Source organism: Anguilla rostrata, chromosome 5 (assembly GCF_018555375.3).
Source record: "Anguilla rostrata isolate EN2019 chromosome 5, ASM1855537v3, whole genome shotgun sequence".
In the NCBI taxonomy this organism is placed as follows: domain Eukaryota; kingdom Metazoa; phylum Chordata; class Actinopteri; order Anguilliformes; family Anguillidae; genus Anguilla; species Anguilla rostrata.
This window is the reverse complement of record NC_057937.1, coordinates 32660270-32677362: the sequence shown is the minus strand read 5'-3', so window position 1 is coordinate 32677362 and position 17093 is coordinate 32660270. Positions and strand designations below refer to the sequence as shown.

The 17093-nt window shown below is 43.4% G+C and overlaps 1 pseudogene; it reads left to right on the top strand.

Annotated features, from left to right (window-relative positions):
• Positions 1-11349: 11349 nt before the first annotated feature.
• LOC135256143 (uncharacterized) lies at positions 11350-13804 on the top strand (annotated as a pseudogene).
• Positions 13805-17093: the final 3289 nt, after the last annotated feature.

Below are 17093 nucleotides of genomic sequence, written 5' to 3'. Positions count from 1 at the left end.
CAAATTTGGCCATGTTGTCTATGTGTATCTGTACTGTAATTAATATTTCTTACATATACTTACACAACTTTTGTTTTTAATACAGGCAACTGTGGTGTCAGGATGGTGTTCACCTTAGTGATGGCTACGGGATGGACATACTGGCAAATTTGATATGGCAGGCATCATACTCTATTACACGTGCCTGTCAATCCTGTTCCACTCAGAGTGCGTCCTGTGCACCAACGTCGCCAAACAAAATGTCGCAAACCAAAGCACTACAGCCCTCAGCCAGAGTCCAAAAGCCGGCCTCCCACCTGCCGTCCTTCCACATATGCCTGTTCAGCTCCAGGTGATTACTGTTGCGATTGTTTAAGATTATTTGTTATTACCATATACCCAGTCATGTTTACATTGATCACTGCTATTCAACAAATAGCAAGAACTCAGTGTTTCCATTTTCTTACTAATTCTGCATGTTTCTAGATACAAGAAGGAGATGTCGGGATAGACAGCGATGGTTACCAGCACATTTGGTTAACAAGACACTGTAAATCCCACAGAATGTTATACACTAAACAACAAATAACCATACTTCAATGATGATGCTGTGGAAAAGGCATTGCAACCTACTTTCCTCCAGATTTTGTCTTGTTAAACCAAGGTACAGAAGACAAATTCCAAATAACCTCCATTACCTCAAATGTCCTGATTGTAACCTATGTGTATAGATCCACAGATGCTAATATACATTTCTTAACTCTCTGGGGTCTAAGGGTAAAACGAGGCACACTGGTGATTGTGCGATGCTCTGACATTTGTGTAAATTTCATCAACTTTATATACAGTGATTCCAAAGTGTTTCATATCTTTGTTTTCAGCACAAACTCAGCTACAACAATATGGCAGCAGTAAGTAGGTCATAATAATGTGTGGATTGTAAACTGCTCTAAAAACACACAAACTGTAAACAGTAGTTTTGAACATGCACAGGAATGTTGTAATAAAACACACTAAACAATTGTGAATAAGACTTTTGGTCACTGAAATGTGTTCTTCAAGGTCTTGGGTACCAAAAGATGACAAAATATTTTAGCAAATCCAATGAGAAATATAAAATAAATTGCTAAAAGTTAGTGTTGTGACTACTATTTTTCAACACCAGGTGAGAATGGGAGGGCAAATGACCTTTCTGTAATGAATATGCATTGGGTAGGAATACCTGCCAGCTAAGTAGGCTATTCACACCTGGCCGCATGCCTCCCCACTACTAAGACAAAGACTCAGTGAGCCATTTAGAAGACAGAAACAAAGACAACTTTTGATTTTAGAACATTTATTGAAGTAAACTGCTTAGAAGATGAGATGAGACTGGTGTACTCTTGCAACGTCTGCCTGGCCTCTAAGCTAGTGGTGAACTAGGCCGTGTTTCCTGATCAACATCTCTGCAAATATAATAAAAACAAAATTGTTAGGAAATGTGAAATCAAATCAAACTTTATTTATATAGCACACTTCCTTCAACAGGTGAAAATTAAATGTGCTTTACAAAAAAGGGACAAACCACTAACTAATGAAAACAAAATTTATGAAATGTGACATCATATACAAACAAAGAACCAAACAAACACAACCAGACGCAGAGAGGTAGCCTATAATTTTGAGAAGCAATAGTTAGAATCATTTGTAGTGTGGGAATTTACAAGTGCGCATATTAGCGAATATTCCTAAAAACACAGAGAATGTAATACAGCACACATTTACAAATAATGCAAGCTATCAACGAAAAAACATTAGCTTAACTAAATAAACACTGATATTCCAACTAAACTACACGCAACTCATCAATAACAATGCCTCAATCTGAACTAAGCTAGGTCTGTTTAGCCAAGTGGTTATTTTATTGCTATTTCCCGAACTTACTTAGAGTATGCTAATATCGATTGTGCAAGGACATCAGTTTTAGAATCCTAGCCACGCCACTACACGCCAGGCATGAGCTATTTATTATGAATATGATCGAAAAACATACAGTCTACCTGATACTTCTAACACAACCAGACGCAGAGAGCCTAGCCTATAATTTTGAGATGCAATAGTTCGAATCGTTCGTAGTGTGGGAATTTACAAACGCGCACATTGCTGGATATTCCTACAAACACACAGATACGTTGCAATACAGTACACATATTTACCAATATGATCATAAGAAATATACTTACGCATGAAGTTGATCCTCAGCTGGATCAGTTCGCTGTTCGAAATGACACCGCTCTTCATCAGTGTCGGCTTCCGGATGGACCATTTTCCAAAATTAAACGAAATGTTCACCTCAAAAGAAGTGAATTAGGCGACACTCTGTGACATTCTATCCCGCTTTCGCAGACTTGGCATTTCTCACATGGATCTCACATCGCCCCTCCTTTAGTCTCCTTCTATGCAGAGTAATTATAATGTTGTTAACATGTGAATGCGATTTGGGCGGACTTCCTGCTGAGCGAAATTCACATAGTAATGAGTAAAGTTTAGCGAAGCATACATGATCTAATTAATTTATAGTATTTGCCAATGGGAGCATTGGAAAGTCGCGATTCTAAGGTTTCTGTCAAAGTTTTTGTTGCGTCTGTATGATAACAGCACATGAAGTTAATCATCCAAATAGAAACGAAAGTTAATTTCATCTTGTCGACCTCCGCCGGCGGAGCTCTTGACCCCAGAGGGTTAAACACCTTGTCCAACTTCATCCAAGACTATTCAAAAGCTCACATTGTAATGGGAGATATGAACTTCTGCCAAAGAAACAACCCAAATCATTCAGTCAAAAAACTATTAGAAAACCATCACTTCCATCCAGCAATAGTCCCCTCTATATCCACACACATGGACGGTAGATGCCTTGATCAAATTTACATAAGATTGACTCCACAAACTGACTGCAAAAATATATCCTTGAAAACTACTACTCAGATCATGAACCAATTTCCAATACACTTGAGATAAAAGAATAAATACGTTGTACAAATGTGATCAAGATCTTGTCTTTGTTTACATAAATTGTTTTACATGTGTGTTGCTGGTAGTGGTTTGCTTTTTTACAGCTCAGAAGTCGATTACCATACTACATGAACCCATGCTCCAATAAAAAACAGAAGAATACTTTCAACTTTACATACTGTATGTCATGCTCATACCTTTCACCGTGTATAAACTGTATAATATACTGAATAATTCATAAACTCTACCATTTAATATCTGGTTATGCACTGTAACAGTCCAGCATAGAGCAGAGTAGGACAGAAAACAGCTCTCCATGCGCCAAGAGGCATGAGAGAGAGCGCACAGTTAAAGCACCCCAAATAACAATCACTCTGACAAAACACTCAGATACAGAATGAGTCACAGAAAAATGACAGACATCCACAGATAAAAACTGTCTGTTCCCATCATGATGGTAATTAAGTATAGGGCCTATCCATAATACTAATCCAATTTGTGAAAAAAATAAGTTTAAATTTATACGTAGTGGAGCTAACTGAGGATATGGATTTTCTGACTATCTGGTTAGGCTACAGTAGCCTGTACCCTGCTACTACAAGCCTATATTTGACAGATATTAGGCAAATTGATAAATTTAATGAGGACAGCTGGAAACTAATCAAGTGGGCGGTACCCGCTATATTTAGGCGATCATTATCGGGCTGAGTTAGACCACATTATGGCTGCATTACAGCGTATTGTTGCTCTGAACCAAAGGCGTCACCGTTCGTGTAGCCAATTGGTTTATGTGAATCATTTTATAAGGACCAACTTTAATCTACTTGATGTCCTCTCAGACAGTGCCATCCTGACTAAATACTGACTGCCATCGGGTGGAAATACTCCAACTACTTGAAATTGTGTCCCAGCACATTTCAAGGGCCACCCATTGCAACTTCACCCTCAGCCCTGAGGTCCAGCTCCTTGCAGCTTTGCGGTTTTATGCAGTGGGCAGTTTTCTGGAGCTGGTGGGAGACAGAAATGGGCTCAGCAAGGCTTCCGTATCACGGAGTGTGGAGGCCGTGACCAACATCCTTGTACGTCATGCCCAAGCATACATCAAGATGCCTGCAAGGAGAGAGGAGATACAGCAGGCACACCAGGGTTTTCACACTGTGGCTGGCATTCCCCAGGTGATTGGACTGGTGGATGGGACCCTAATCCTTGTGTCCAACCCATGGACGACCAGATCTTCATCTGCCGGAAGGGGTATTCCAGCATCAACACCCAAGTGGTGGTGGACCACAATGGGCTCATTGTGGACATTGTTGCGAAGTGGCCAGGCAGCACACATGACAGCTACATCCGGGCCGACTCAGCTGTGGGGCAGAATGCTGCCAGGGGAGTGTTCGGCAGGGGTTTTTACCTTGGAGACAGTGGCTACCCCCTCCGAACCTACCTGATGACACCAGTGGTGAATCCTGTAACACAAGCTGAGCAGGATTTCAACAATGCCCACATTCGCACCAGGGGCCTCGTTGAATGCACCATTGGCCGTAGGAAACACCGGTTCCGCTGCATTCATCGGTCGGCGGGAGGGCTGAAGTTCAATCCCACAAAGTGCTGTGCCGTCATCGTCGTAACAGCAATGCTGTACAACATTGCTGTGCGTGCACGAGCACGTTGCCTCCGGAAGATAATGAGGATGATGACGATGAAAGTGACAACCCTCCTCCTGAAAATCGTGCAGCACTATATAATGCCGGTTTTCAGGCCAGGCAAAATATAATCAATATTTTTGGCTGAAGTTGGACTCCTTTGTTTTTTCTCCACTTTGCAGTCACTAAACGGTCCATGTCCAGCACCAGTCACCCACACACCATCCAAACTCCCATTCCAGCAATAAACCCACCATCCAAACTCCCTTCAGTCAACCCCATTTCTCCCCACAATGAGCCCACTGTTATCAGTGTGGACCCATCAAATTAAAATGCTATAATTAGCCTACCAAAACTTAAACCAGCTAATCAAAGTTCGCACGCGGTTACCCACAGTGATATTCTCCAAGCACATGGCTTAAGAACGGTATCATCTTAACATAAAACATTCTAAACAGACAATTTTATTTCCTATTTCAATGTTTGATAATGCAATAACTGACACGACATACACTTGGGTCTAAACTATTCCCTAGCAACAGAATCCCAGGTTAAGGTTTCCAAAAAGGAGCATGTTTTATTAAAGGAACAAAATAAAAAGATAGTATATCGCTCCTTTAAAAAAAAAAAAAATTCATCAATGGGGACGTGGTCATGGATTTGTCTCATCTGCAAGGGAAGAAAAGTTAATTAGTGAAATTGAATGGAATACATTGCAGAATATGAATAGGACACAAAAAATGTTAGACTTACAGCAGAATGATGGGCACAGATATGGAGGGCCTATGAAACTGCGCCTCTGCCAAATCGTACTGCCTCTGCAGGATGTCCAGTTTTGCTTTTTTTTTTTTTTTTTACTTCCAGCATCTCCCGCTGGAGGTTGTTGGACAACTCCAGTTGCGCCTCGATGCCCCGCAGCACCACCAGCTTCTCCTTCTCCAAACAGAGAAGGTCTTCGCTGCAGCTGCAGCGCACGACTCTCTGCCTCGACGTTCCACCTCGCATCCGAGGTGTTCTGGTGCGGCTTCTGTCGGGGGGGAGTCGTGTGGGATGGGGGGAGAACCACAGCGAGAAGGCAACGAGGCATGCAAGCTTTGGAAACATTACTCCTAAAATTACTAAATAGGACGCCCTTGTTTTCTTGCACTTCATCAAGTAAGACGTGCATTTCCTCCTTCGTGAAAACCGCCCCTCTATGCCGTCTTGCTTTTGCAGCCATCTTGTCTTCATATGTAGGCTGCATTAGCCAATCCCAGTGTGTAATAAATTAAATTAGTAATCGGATGCACCTGCTATTAATTACACTAATCAGTGATCACACAAAACACGGCAATGAAACGTCACGTTGTGTTCCTTCTTTTACTTCCTTTAAGTGAGCCGTCTATAGTATTATGATAGGCTATCAAATGCTTTGGCAATATTTCATTTAATACCCTCTTTACTCTACTGACCCAGGTTAAAATGCCGTTGCATACGCGGTATAGAATTAATCATTATCAATTTCCACAGACGCGCTTTTGCCTTTCATCTACGATCATTTTTGCACTGCAGAGAAAAGTCAGCGGGAATCGGGATATGCTGCTACAGTTGTCTATATATTGTTTGACAAAAACAAATTAAAATTAGACCTTTGTTTCAATAAGAACAAAATAATTCACAAATATGTAGCCTATATCCTTTTTCCTGGGCTTCCAAGAAGTCCCAGACTATAGCATATGTCCCGATTGATGCTCTTTATTTTATCTTTTGTAGCCTACATTTATTGATTAAAACTATCACAAGGTCTCATTTTGACTCTTAAAGAGATTAGCAGATAATCTTTAGTAGGCATAGCTTCCCGTTCTGCAATATTAGATTGATGTAAAATGATTATGACAACACTTGTTATATTAAAACGTCATTCATAAGCCTTTACAAGTGAGACAATCGATTCGCTTGGCATCGATTGATAAACTTTTCAACACCACAGTGAAGGCCAGCTCCAACTTACGACGTACCTTTGAGGTGTCCCTTAAGGGAACTGTCAAGGTATAGTCTGGGAAACACTTGTAAAAGAGCGGTTTCCCTTTGAAAGGTATACCTTAGGAACCTTCGTAAAACGTTAAGGTACATCGAAACTCGGAAACGCAGCCCAGGTCAGCTTGAAATTGAATGTCGATACCATGCACTATCACTCTGTTCCTATTATAGTTAATGCGTGCAGGCTTGTGAAGCATATAGGCATCCTCTCCGGCTAACCGCTCAGAAACTTGTTTGTCAGACATGCACACCCATGTCTTTGAACACAGCCTCTTTTAAACGTGTTTTACCACCAAAAGAACCCTCGTTAGAGGGTGGGTAGTAAACAGATTTCAGAAGATCTGTCATGATACCTGAACAAATAATGACATTATTTGTTTTGATTCACATCTTTTATTTTCAACAAGATTACAAACTCACAATGTAGTCAATGTTTCGTTCTTGTAACAGCCCTCTAAGTCGGTTTCCCCCAATTATGACTAGGGAACTGCCCGTTGGACTTGTTTGATCACCAAGTTTTCAGTTAAGGCGGGACCGTCAGCAGAACCAAGTTGATCCTGGGATGACTAATATTGGCCCTTTCGGAGTCCCTGAACCCTAATTAGGTTATACGCCCCATGAGGGAAATCTCACAACCGCTGCATCGTCTGCAAACAGCTAGTTAAATTGTCGTTACGGGTGCATCCGCGGTGCGTACCGGGTGAAACTGCGTTGACCCTCGATGTAGAACTTCAGACGAACTGAGTTCCATTCTAAATCAAGCCTAAGTTCTAATTTGGAACATAACTTTTAATTTGGAGTCAGATAAAACGAGTAAGATCAGCGGGGATAGTAGAAAATAGATATAGTACTCACAGGCTGCTTAAAAAATAACCTTTTTCCAACAGCAACAGAGGAAGACATTCCGCATAAACCTTCACTCCGAACTTTCTCCCTCCTTGATGTAGGTTCCCAGAGCCTACATTTTGGTGACCCCGACGTGATCTGATTGCTGTCTGTGGTTTTTGCCTACGTGACTACTTTCGTGAGACGACAACTTCCTGTCCTACTGTCCTTTGATATTAGGTTTGGCGTCGCTGTCGTTCTGCTCTACTTCCAGCTGCGGTGGTAAGTACAGTATTTACTACTTTTTAGAAAGTGTTGAGGGAAAGCTAAAACACCATACAGACACATTTGTAGAACGGGTCAACATACCCAATTAATAGACCGGAGACGTAGAAATCCGTTTGGGGATTTAATAATTTTAGCAGTACCATGGAGTGTGAGGGATTCGATAGCGGCAGTGTAGACCATGAGGTAATGGAGATGTTTGGCGTGTGTTTTAAAAATGCCATCGTTCGGGTGCGTGATAGAGGAGTCAGCCTGAATTAGGGCAACGCTGAAATAATTTGTTGGTACCAGACAGAGGGTCGGCAGCTGCAACTTAGATCCCAATATCGGAAACTTCCTGCTGTACTTGTTTACCTGTTGCGCCGAAACAATCTAGCTGCGTTATCAGCGAATGTGAGAGCTGTGACTAGCACTAGAGAGTTGGAAAGATTGCGCTCATATGAGTTAAGAAAACTGCGAGCAGAGGTAGAATCCTTTGCATTTGACAAACAGAACTGGGAAATCCAGAGTAACGCTCTGCGAATGCGAATTGCCGAGCTGGAGAGGGAGCTTGAGAAGAGCAAAACCTATGCCGAGGCCTTAGGCAATACAACTTTGCCGCAACAAGCCTCTATCTCAGCCATTCGAAAAGGGGGAGTTGAGTCTGCCAGTGGTGGCATGCCTGAGGATAGCGAGGATGAGGATATATTAGCCCTAGGAGATAAAACCTGTGAGGATCTCTTCTTTGGGAAAATACAGAAATGTGCGTAATCGGGCTTCTGCAACCCCAAGCAGGCCGGGTACGTTTGTCTCTGAGAGGCCTGAGAGTGAATTTTATTATTGCCCTAACCGGCCTGAGGGGCCTAGGCAGCCTCGGCAGCGCAGCCCCGTAATGACTCGTCATAGAACGGGCACAAGTTTCCATAAGCCGGCGCGGATAGCCGCATTAAAAACCATGACGGATGCTGATGACTCCGTTACCCTGATTAGCCGCCCGTTAACCTGCGAAGAATGTTCTAGGCACAAGGAGGTTGTAGGGATGATGCCTAGAAAAGGCCCATTCCAGCCATACTGGGACAACCTAATGTTGCAGGCCTCGGCATATAATTTAGAGCTTCGGGACGTATGGCAGATTATCCTCCTTACGGTCCCAGTGGAGCTGAGGTCTAAAATGCCGGACGAACTGCGATCGGGGAGGATTGTGGTTAAACAGGAGGGTGAGCTAGACAATGAGGTGTATGACCGGCTTAAGGAGGCTTTGTTGCAATTGCGGGGCCCAACACATGCAGCGTGGCATAAGATCCTCGACATAAAGCAGGCACCTAAGGAAGCCTTTGAAGTGTATGCCGAGAAAATGTGGGTATCTTTCAAAGAGCACTCAAGCTTTGAGCAGGCGGACCGTGATCAGGAAGTGCTGTTGCAGCTCCTGAAAAACAATGCGGGGTCCCATATCCAGCAAGCATTAGCCAATGGAGCCGATCCACCAGAGAATACCTACCGGTCATTGGTGGAATAGGCTTCAAAAATAGAGAACCGACTACAAAAGCAAGGCAAGCCTCGCTCTGTTTTTGCGGCTCAATGGGTAGCCGAAGGGAAATGGGCGAAGGATGCAATAGATTGCAATGGTAGCTTACAGCCGGGATGCGTATACTGCCGTAAAACCAATCATAACCTCGATCAGTGCTTCAGGCTGCGAGAAAAATTGGGCCTTCCCAGGCAGGCATCCAAAAATGATAAACGCATACTGCAGGAGCTGGGAAAACTAATAATGCAGAGCAACCCGATGGCCAGCGAGCGAAGCTCAGCTGAGCAAACCCAAAAAGCCGTGAGCAACCCCTATAGTGTGCTCCAAGCGTTAGCTGCCAATTATGAGGATTCACAATAGGGGTGCGTGGCCTCCCTCGCGCCCGGGAGCATTATTCCTAGTGGAAACCGGATTAAAATACGAGCTAGTCTTGGAGGCTGATTAGTTAATGTTTTAGTCGATACCGGTGCCGCATGATAGCTACTCGGACACAACCCGTTAAACTTAATCTGGGAGTGGTAGTGTTAGAGGAGCCATTTTGCTATCTGCCGGGTAATGGAGAAGGGACTGTACTGGGCATGGAGATAATGCGGGAATACGGATTTGTGATTCATGGTCTTGAAAAACTGAAATTGAAATAAGAACTGAAAGGGCTGCAAAACAGCGCCCTCCGGGAAACCGCATTATGTCTATATCCACTGCAGATCCCATCCAGAAAGTGATTAGCAAACATAGCGATGTTTGGGCTAATCATGAACATGATTGTGACCTTGTGGACTTCAAAGTTGGCATTGAGGGGGATCCACCTCCCCCCCAAAAGCAATACCGCATTAAACCAGAGGTGGAGGCCGCGGTACATGAAATAGTTAAACAACTCGAAATGAGAGGTATTGTTCAGCGGTGCAGCTCAACCGCTAATCACCGTGCTTTGACGGAGGACAGGCGTAAAAGTATTGCGGAACTACCCCGACCCTACACTTTAAATGTGTTACAAAAAGTGTTGGGAACAGCAAATTATCTGCGTGATTTCATCCCGGATTTTGCTGAAACTGCATTAGGTTTGCCTAATCCATCGAAACCATTTCATATTCAGGTGGACGCGCACACAAATACACTTAGTGGCATGTTAGCTCAAGAGCATGGGGGGTTGTTGCGTCCAATTGCCTACTACAGTCGCAAAAAATCTCCAGTCGAGCAGGGATTTGACCCATGTACGCAGCACGTCCTTGCAGTTCATTGGATGTTAACAACAGAACCTATTGTGGGGTTTCAACCTGTTGTTGTTCACACAATGCACACGCCGGTTCGAATGCTGATGCAGGGCCAAATCAAAGGCGTATCATCTCACAGGTTAGCAAGATGGCTAACTGATATTCAGGCGCGTGAGATCACGGTAGAAAACAACCGAATCCTGCCGCATCTGCTTGGGGACATAGGTCAGCCGCACATCTGTGAACCGAGACCAGAGGTGCAAAGCCCGGTTAGTGAGGTAGAACTGCCTGGTCAGACCCGAGCGTATATTGATGGCTCGCGGTTCTGGAGTGAGGGCCGATTTCATACGGGATCTACGGTCTGGGTCCCTCAGGACGACTCTAAAAAATAGCCAAAAGCTATTATTTAAGTTGTCTCCTAGGATGTCAGCACAGGAAGCTGAGCTTGTCGCGTTGCTAGAAGCCATTAAAGCCCACCACGAATCGTTATGCGTATATACTGATAGCCGCTATGCGTTCGGGGTGGTGCATGATTTCATGGCTCAGTGGCAACTGCACAAGTTCCTCACGGCTGCCGGAGCGTCGATAAAACATTTTAATATTGTTACTGCGATATGGCAAGCGACTCAGGACCGCAAAGCTCCCCTTTCAGTAATTTAAGTGTGAGCGCACATTACGAAAAATCCAGATGTGCATGAACAAAATAACAACATTGCTGATCACCTAACTAAATTAGCTGCTTCATGCAGTGATGACTGGCAGCAGGAGACTTCATCGGGCCCTGCTGTGAGTGCGATTCAGGTTACTCCCTTTGACCTCAAGCAATATCAGCAGGAGCTGTGGGAGGAGGGGGATGAACTTCATTGGTCCGCTTCCCAGTGCCAAGGGGGGGTATCGCTATTGCCTCGTGATCATTGATAAATTCTCCAAATGGGTTGAAGCAATTCCCACGCGCAATAACACCACGAATACTGTTGCACGAGTGCTGGCGAACCAGATTATCCCCCTCTGGGGAGCGCCGATGCAAATTGAATCTGATCAGGGGACTCATTTCACGGGCCAGGTGACTAAAGACATGTGCAAGATGTTGAATATAAAGCAAAAATTTCATATCCCTTACAGACCACAGAGCTCCAGAATGGTTGAGCGGGTGAACCGCACAATTAAAGAGGGCATTGCTAAACAAATGGCACAGCATCAGAATGGGTGGATTGAGGCTCTGCCCACCGTCCTGACCGTCTTAAGGGCTACACCCTCCAAAGCTACAGGCATTAGCCCATATGAGCTTATGACCGGGAGGGTGATGAAACTGCCCATTGACCCAGCAATTTCCCCTGCCGACCTGGGACCGCTGGTGCGGATAAAACAGCAGGTGGAGCTGGCTCAACTGCAGGAGCGGCTCGTGATGCTGCATGCTCAAGCTGCGCTGAGACAGCAGCAGTCTGACCTGCAGAATGAGCGTCAGTTTAACTCCACCTCTGAAACTAAATTTACAGAGGGGGACATGATCATGGTACGATTCTTTGTGAAGCAAGACGCCTTTTCTCCCCGGTGGCAAGGGCCATATGAAGTGAAAGCTGTCTGCAACAGCTGAATAGCTGTGACCATCCGGGGGAAGCTAAAGTGGTACCACATGTCCCAATGTAAATTGTTCAAAGGTGCTGAAGAGAATTAACTGTGTTTCCTTTGTGTCTTTCCCATTCTAGGCTTGCTGCAGCAATCCCATGGGTGCCGGATACCAGGAGGGTGTCCGGGGACTCATGTGTGTAGCTGGGGCAGCGTATCCTCCTGAACGATCGTCTGAAATGTGGGAGATGGGTGTGGCGATATTTTAAGGGGCCATCCACACCTCATATCACCATACCGCCGAGGGAACCAGTTACATGACCTCCCGGGGTAGCACCGGAACCAAATTGTGCCGCAAAAATTGTAGGTCAGGTTCCACCCATCTCCCATCCAGGACAGTAACTGGCTACACATTTTTGCAGCCCATAAAATTCACACAACCCAACACCACAGCCTGGTACAAGCTTACAGAGTACCCAGGCGCAGACACTGGCAGCTTACATCTGCTACATTATGAAAATAACCAAGGCTTAGATCCAAAAAATTGCTACCGCACAATGGATCTAGAGCTGAGCACCTATCGATGCACCCATACCGAGCCACATAATCAAACACACATAGGATACACAGAGTTAATTTTCAATGTAACCTCCTCCTCTATTAACGACCGCAGTGGACTTAAAGCCTTCATCTGGACCAGCCAGAAGGAGGGGACATACTGCGTGGGGCGATGCGAGGCTAGTCTGGAGACTTACACCAGTCCGCAGAACTGTACTTGAACTCTGCATCATTGTTTTAATTTAACCACCTGCGGATATCACAAGCCCACGCAGTGTCCTAAGACCTACCCTCTCCCTCCTGGTGGTCTCATTAAGGGAAATGTAAATAAAACTTTATTACATGACGTAAATCTTGTAATGGCGCATGTTAGTTATAATATCTCGAACATCCTGTCAGCCTATGTAACCCATTGTGATATAAAGGACAAAACATATGCATGGCTGCAGGCACGGCTCGATGATTTAGTTTCTGATTATAAAGGCAGCCTTGCCGTTCAAATTCCACCCGTACGCTCTAAGTGAGACTTGTTTGGAGAGGTTACAGGTCTTTCGGTTCAGGTAACTCTATTGCAAACACCTATAAAATAACAAAACAATCTCAATACTCAGCATGGTTGGCAAATCAAGTGGCCACTGGTTTCCAACACCTCACTAATAGCAATGAGAATATCATTAAGGCCGTAAGGTCCGAAGCACAGGCACTTCTTGCCATCAGCCATTCATTATTCAATCAGACCCGTACCATCGAGCGTGCCTTAGCCTGCAGAACATATGCTCAGGATCTGTTTACTGCTGCCAGACAAGAGGTTTTAGACCTTCGTCTGCGCAAACCCCCGAGGCATGTTCTAAATGATTTGATTGAATCTTTAGACCTGCACAGGTGGATTGTGTTAAAAAATGAAAGACATTAAGTATGCCGAATTATTGACGACTTTTATGATGTACACAGGGACTGAATGTGTGGGATGTATTGGGTTCTTTGTTTCTTTTCCTTTAATTCACCCAGAACAGGTGTACCAAAATTCCACTACCATACGCTCTATCGGCGTAGTAGTGAAGAATCAGATTCTAAAATTAGATCACCTTACCGGGTATATCACTATGAGGGGCACAGAGACCATATTCACCACTCGCATGTGTTGTCATGAAACCTCCAGCTATATCATCTGTACCTGTAACACCTTACAACCTTTTTCTCCCAATGATACCAAATCTCAGTGAATTTGGAGTTCAACATTACTCTGGAACAAGCATATTTGCATACCATAATAACTTTAGTTCACTTTACAACCATGTTTATAATCTTGCACAGTCATTAAATGAAAGTGGAAAAAAGTGACTGGAGTTAGAGAAATTTCATCTAAGCTTGCAGAGGAGTACCAGACTAAAAGTACAAATCAAGCCTCCTCCAGCCATAATGACTGTGATAACCTTCAACTCCACAAACTTAAGACTGGAGAAAGTCTGTGTGTCAAAAGCAGTCCAAGTCATCCACCTTACAGTGAAGTGGTAAAGCATCCATGTGCCAAAAGATGTCCAAGCCAGCCACTTTACAGTGAAATTGTGAAGTATCCATGTGTCAAAAGCAGTCCTGGTGAACAACACCACACTGGCATGAAGAAATATCCATGTGCCAAGAGCAATCCAACAACGCCTAATCCAAGTGCAGATTAAGTTGTTTTTGTCAATGAAATTGAAAGCCCATGTCTCACATTCTCTCCTTTGACTGTGCAGCAAAAAAAAAAAAACAAAAGAAAAAAACTTTTTTTGAAAATTATCATCATGCACAACTCAACTGAATATGTTCATACACAAGAACCACTTCCAATGAATGTCCCAATGAATGGTCCTTGTGAGACAGGCTATTGTGGGTGATGGTAACTGCTTTTTCAGAGCTTTGTCATTTTCCATTAGTGGAAGTGAAGGTAATCACAGAAAAATCCGACTAGCTGTGGTTAAACATATGGAAACAAACGCATCAAAGTATGCTCCTATTCTCCGACGTGGATATTCCTCTGTTGAAAACTATGTGAAAGCATCACAGATGAAATATGTTCAAACCTGGGCAACTGAGGTGGAAATACAAGCAGCTGCAGATCTCTTTGGAGTTGATCTTTTCACATACAGTCGCAACAAGTGGTTGAAGTATTCCACAACAAATGGAAAGAGAATTGAGAGAGCTATATACCTAAAACACTGCAGCGAGTCTCATTATGAAGTAGCTACATGTGTTAAGCAACACAACACTGACCAATGCACTAAACTCTGCAAGAAATACAATAAATCTTCAGAGTCACATCAGACAAGGAGTTCAAGTCAACGTGAGCTTGACAGAAAAGAAGCAATATGAAATCAACAAACAATTCCGAGATAGAAAAAACTAAAAGTGGAATTAAAAGATACAATGAAGATGAAAACTACAATAAAACTGTAAAAGAAGGAAGATGAAAACTACAATAAAACTGTAAAAGAAGGAAGCATAGAGAAATATGCCACTGATGAACAACACCGTGCAAGAAAAAGAGCAGCATAGAGAAATATGCCACTGATGAACAACACAAGAAAAATGTGAAACAGTGCAATGTTAGCAGAAGGATTGAATCAAAGAAACAAAGACAACAAATGGACTACATTCAGGACTATGTTCAGGAAATCAAAGAAAAGGTTAGCACTGGTCCCCAATATGTGTGTTCCGTATGCCATCGACAATTGTTTAAACATCAAGTCATACAATGTAAAAAAGATGAATATGGAAAAAGAGGGAATGCTATTGCTTCATTGGCCAGTAAATGCATTACTGAAACGTACCTTTACAAATGTAAAATCACCTGTGTAAAAGACTGTAGAGATCCTAATAGTACGCTGTGGATTTGTTACACCTGTCACAGAAAATTAATTGATGGAAGAATGCCTGCAGAAAGTGTTGCAAATAATTTGGTTTTGGATCCCATTCCACCACAGCTGAAGAAATTGAATTTGTTGGAACAACATTTGATTGCAATAAACATTCCTTTCATGAAGATGCTTGCTTTACCAAAAGGGGGACAAAATGGTGCCCATGGACCTGTCACATGTATACCATCTAATGTCCCCTCAGATTGCAAGTGTACTTTCAAGACCAGAGCATGATGATTTGATGATCCATGTGAAATTAACACTAGAAGAACAGATATTTCCAAGTTTAGTATTTTTTCCCCATTTAGTTACTAACAAGCTACATCATCCACATTTACTGACTTTTCCTAGATATTTGTTATTTACATACCAGCGTTGCAGGAATGTCAGTCACATTTGGAAAATGTTAAAAACACCTTATTTCACCTCCATGTGCGTTATAACAGTGTTGTTAAATTCCGGCCGTAATAATATTATGTGCCGGACAAATAGAACATTTTATCTCTCCCTGGACAGATATCAAATATCAAACATTCAGATGCCGTGGCATAAGTGAACCATTCTCAAGTGGGACATTCACATGTCAATCTAAGGGTAAGACATTCAACGCTTCAACCCCTCCCCCACCCGAGAACACAGAAAACTTCAGCTGCTAGTTTTTCCACTTATTTAGAAACGAAAGCACACATTCATTCATGCACGTATAAAGATGAGACGGCATCTTGAGCAAGTTGGCAATGTCAAATCACATGATGGCAAAGGCAGCTCTAAGCCTACAAACTCCGCGGCATAGAGGCGACCAGCAGCTCTTTAGTCTGTTGGTCGGTTTGTCCAGTGAAATGGATTTGGGCGATGAGGATTTGGAGCTTGATATTGAATTTGATTCAGCTTCTGATTCTGAAGTTGAGAATGAGACTGAGACTGCGACTGAACTTGTCTCAGAGAGAGAGGAAAGGGCAAACGATGGAACAGTTTGGGTCGAACAGACTGCTGGTAATGTTCTGGGCAGAGCACCATCATGCAATGTCTTACGGGAAAAGGCTGGGTCCACACGCTGCACCAAGGAGAACATTGCAAGTCTGCTGAGCAGCCTGCTATGTCTGATTGACATTCCGATGTGGGAGCAGATAGTTATGTATACTGTGGCTGAAGCCCACAGAGATAGGGCAGAAAACTGGGACCTGTCAGTCGACGAGTTGAAAGCTTTTGTGGGACTGCTGTATTTACAAGGCATCAGTGGCGGTAAAAGCATGAAGTAACAGTACTGCGTGTTACACACCTGGAGAAAACATAACTGTTGATGAGCAGTTGTTCCCAACTAAAGCACGGTGCCGCTTCACGCAGTACGTTGCTACTAAACCAGACAAATTTGGAATAAAGTTCTGGATAGCAGCCAACGTTGAAACAAAGTATATGCTGAACGATTTCCCATACCTTGGGCAAGATGAGGCGAGGCCTGCTGGCAAACAATTAGCTGACAATGTGGTCATGCGCCTTGTGGAACCCTTCATCGGAAAAGGAAGAAATATAACCTCGGACAATTTCTTGACCTCGATTGCCCTGGCGAACAATCTACATGCAAAAAACTACATTGGTGGGTACCATGAACAAAAAG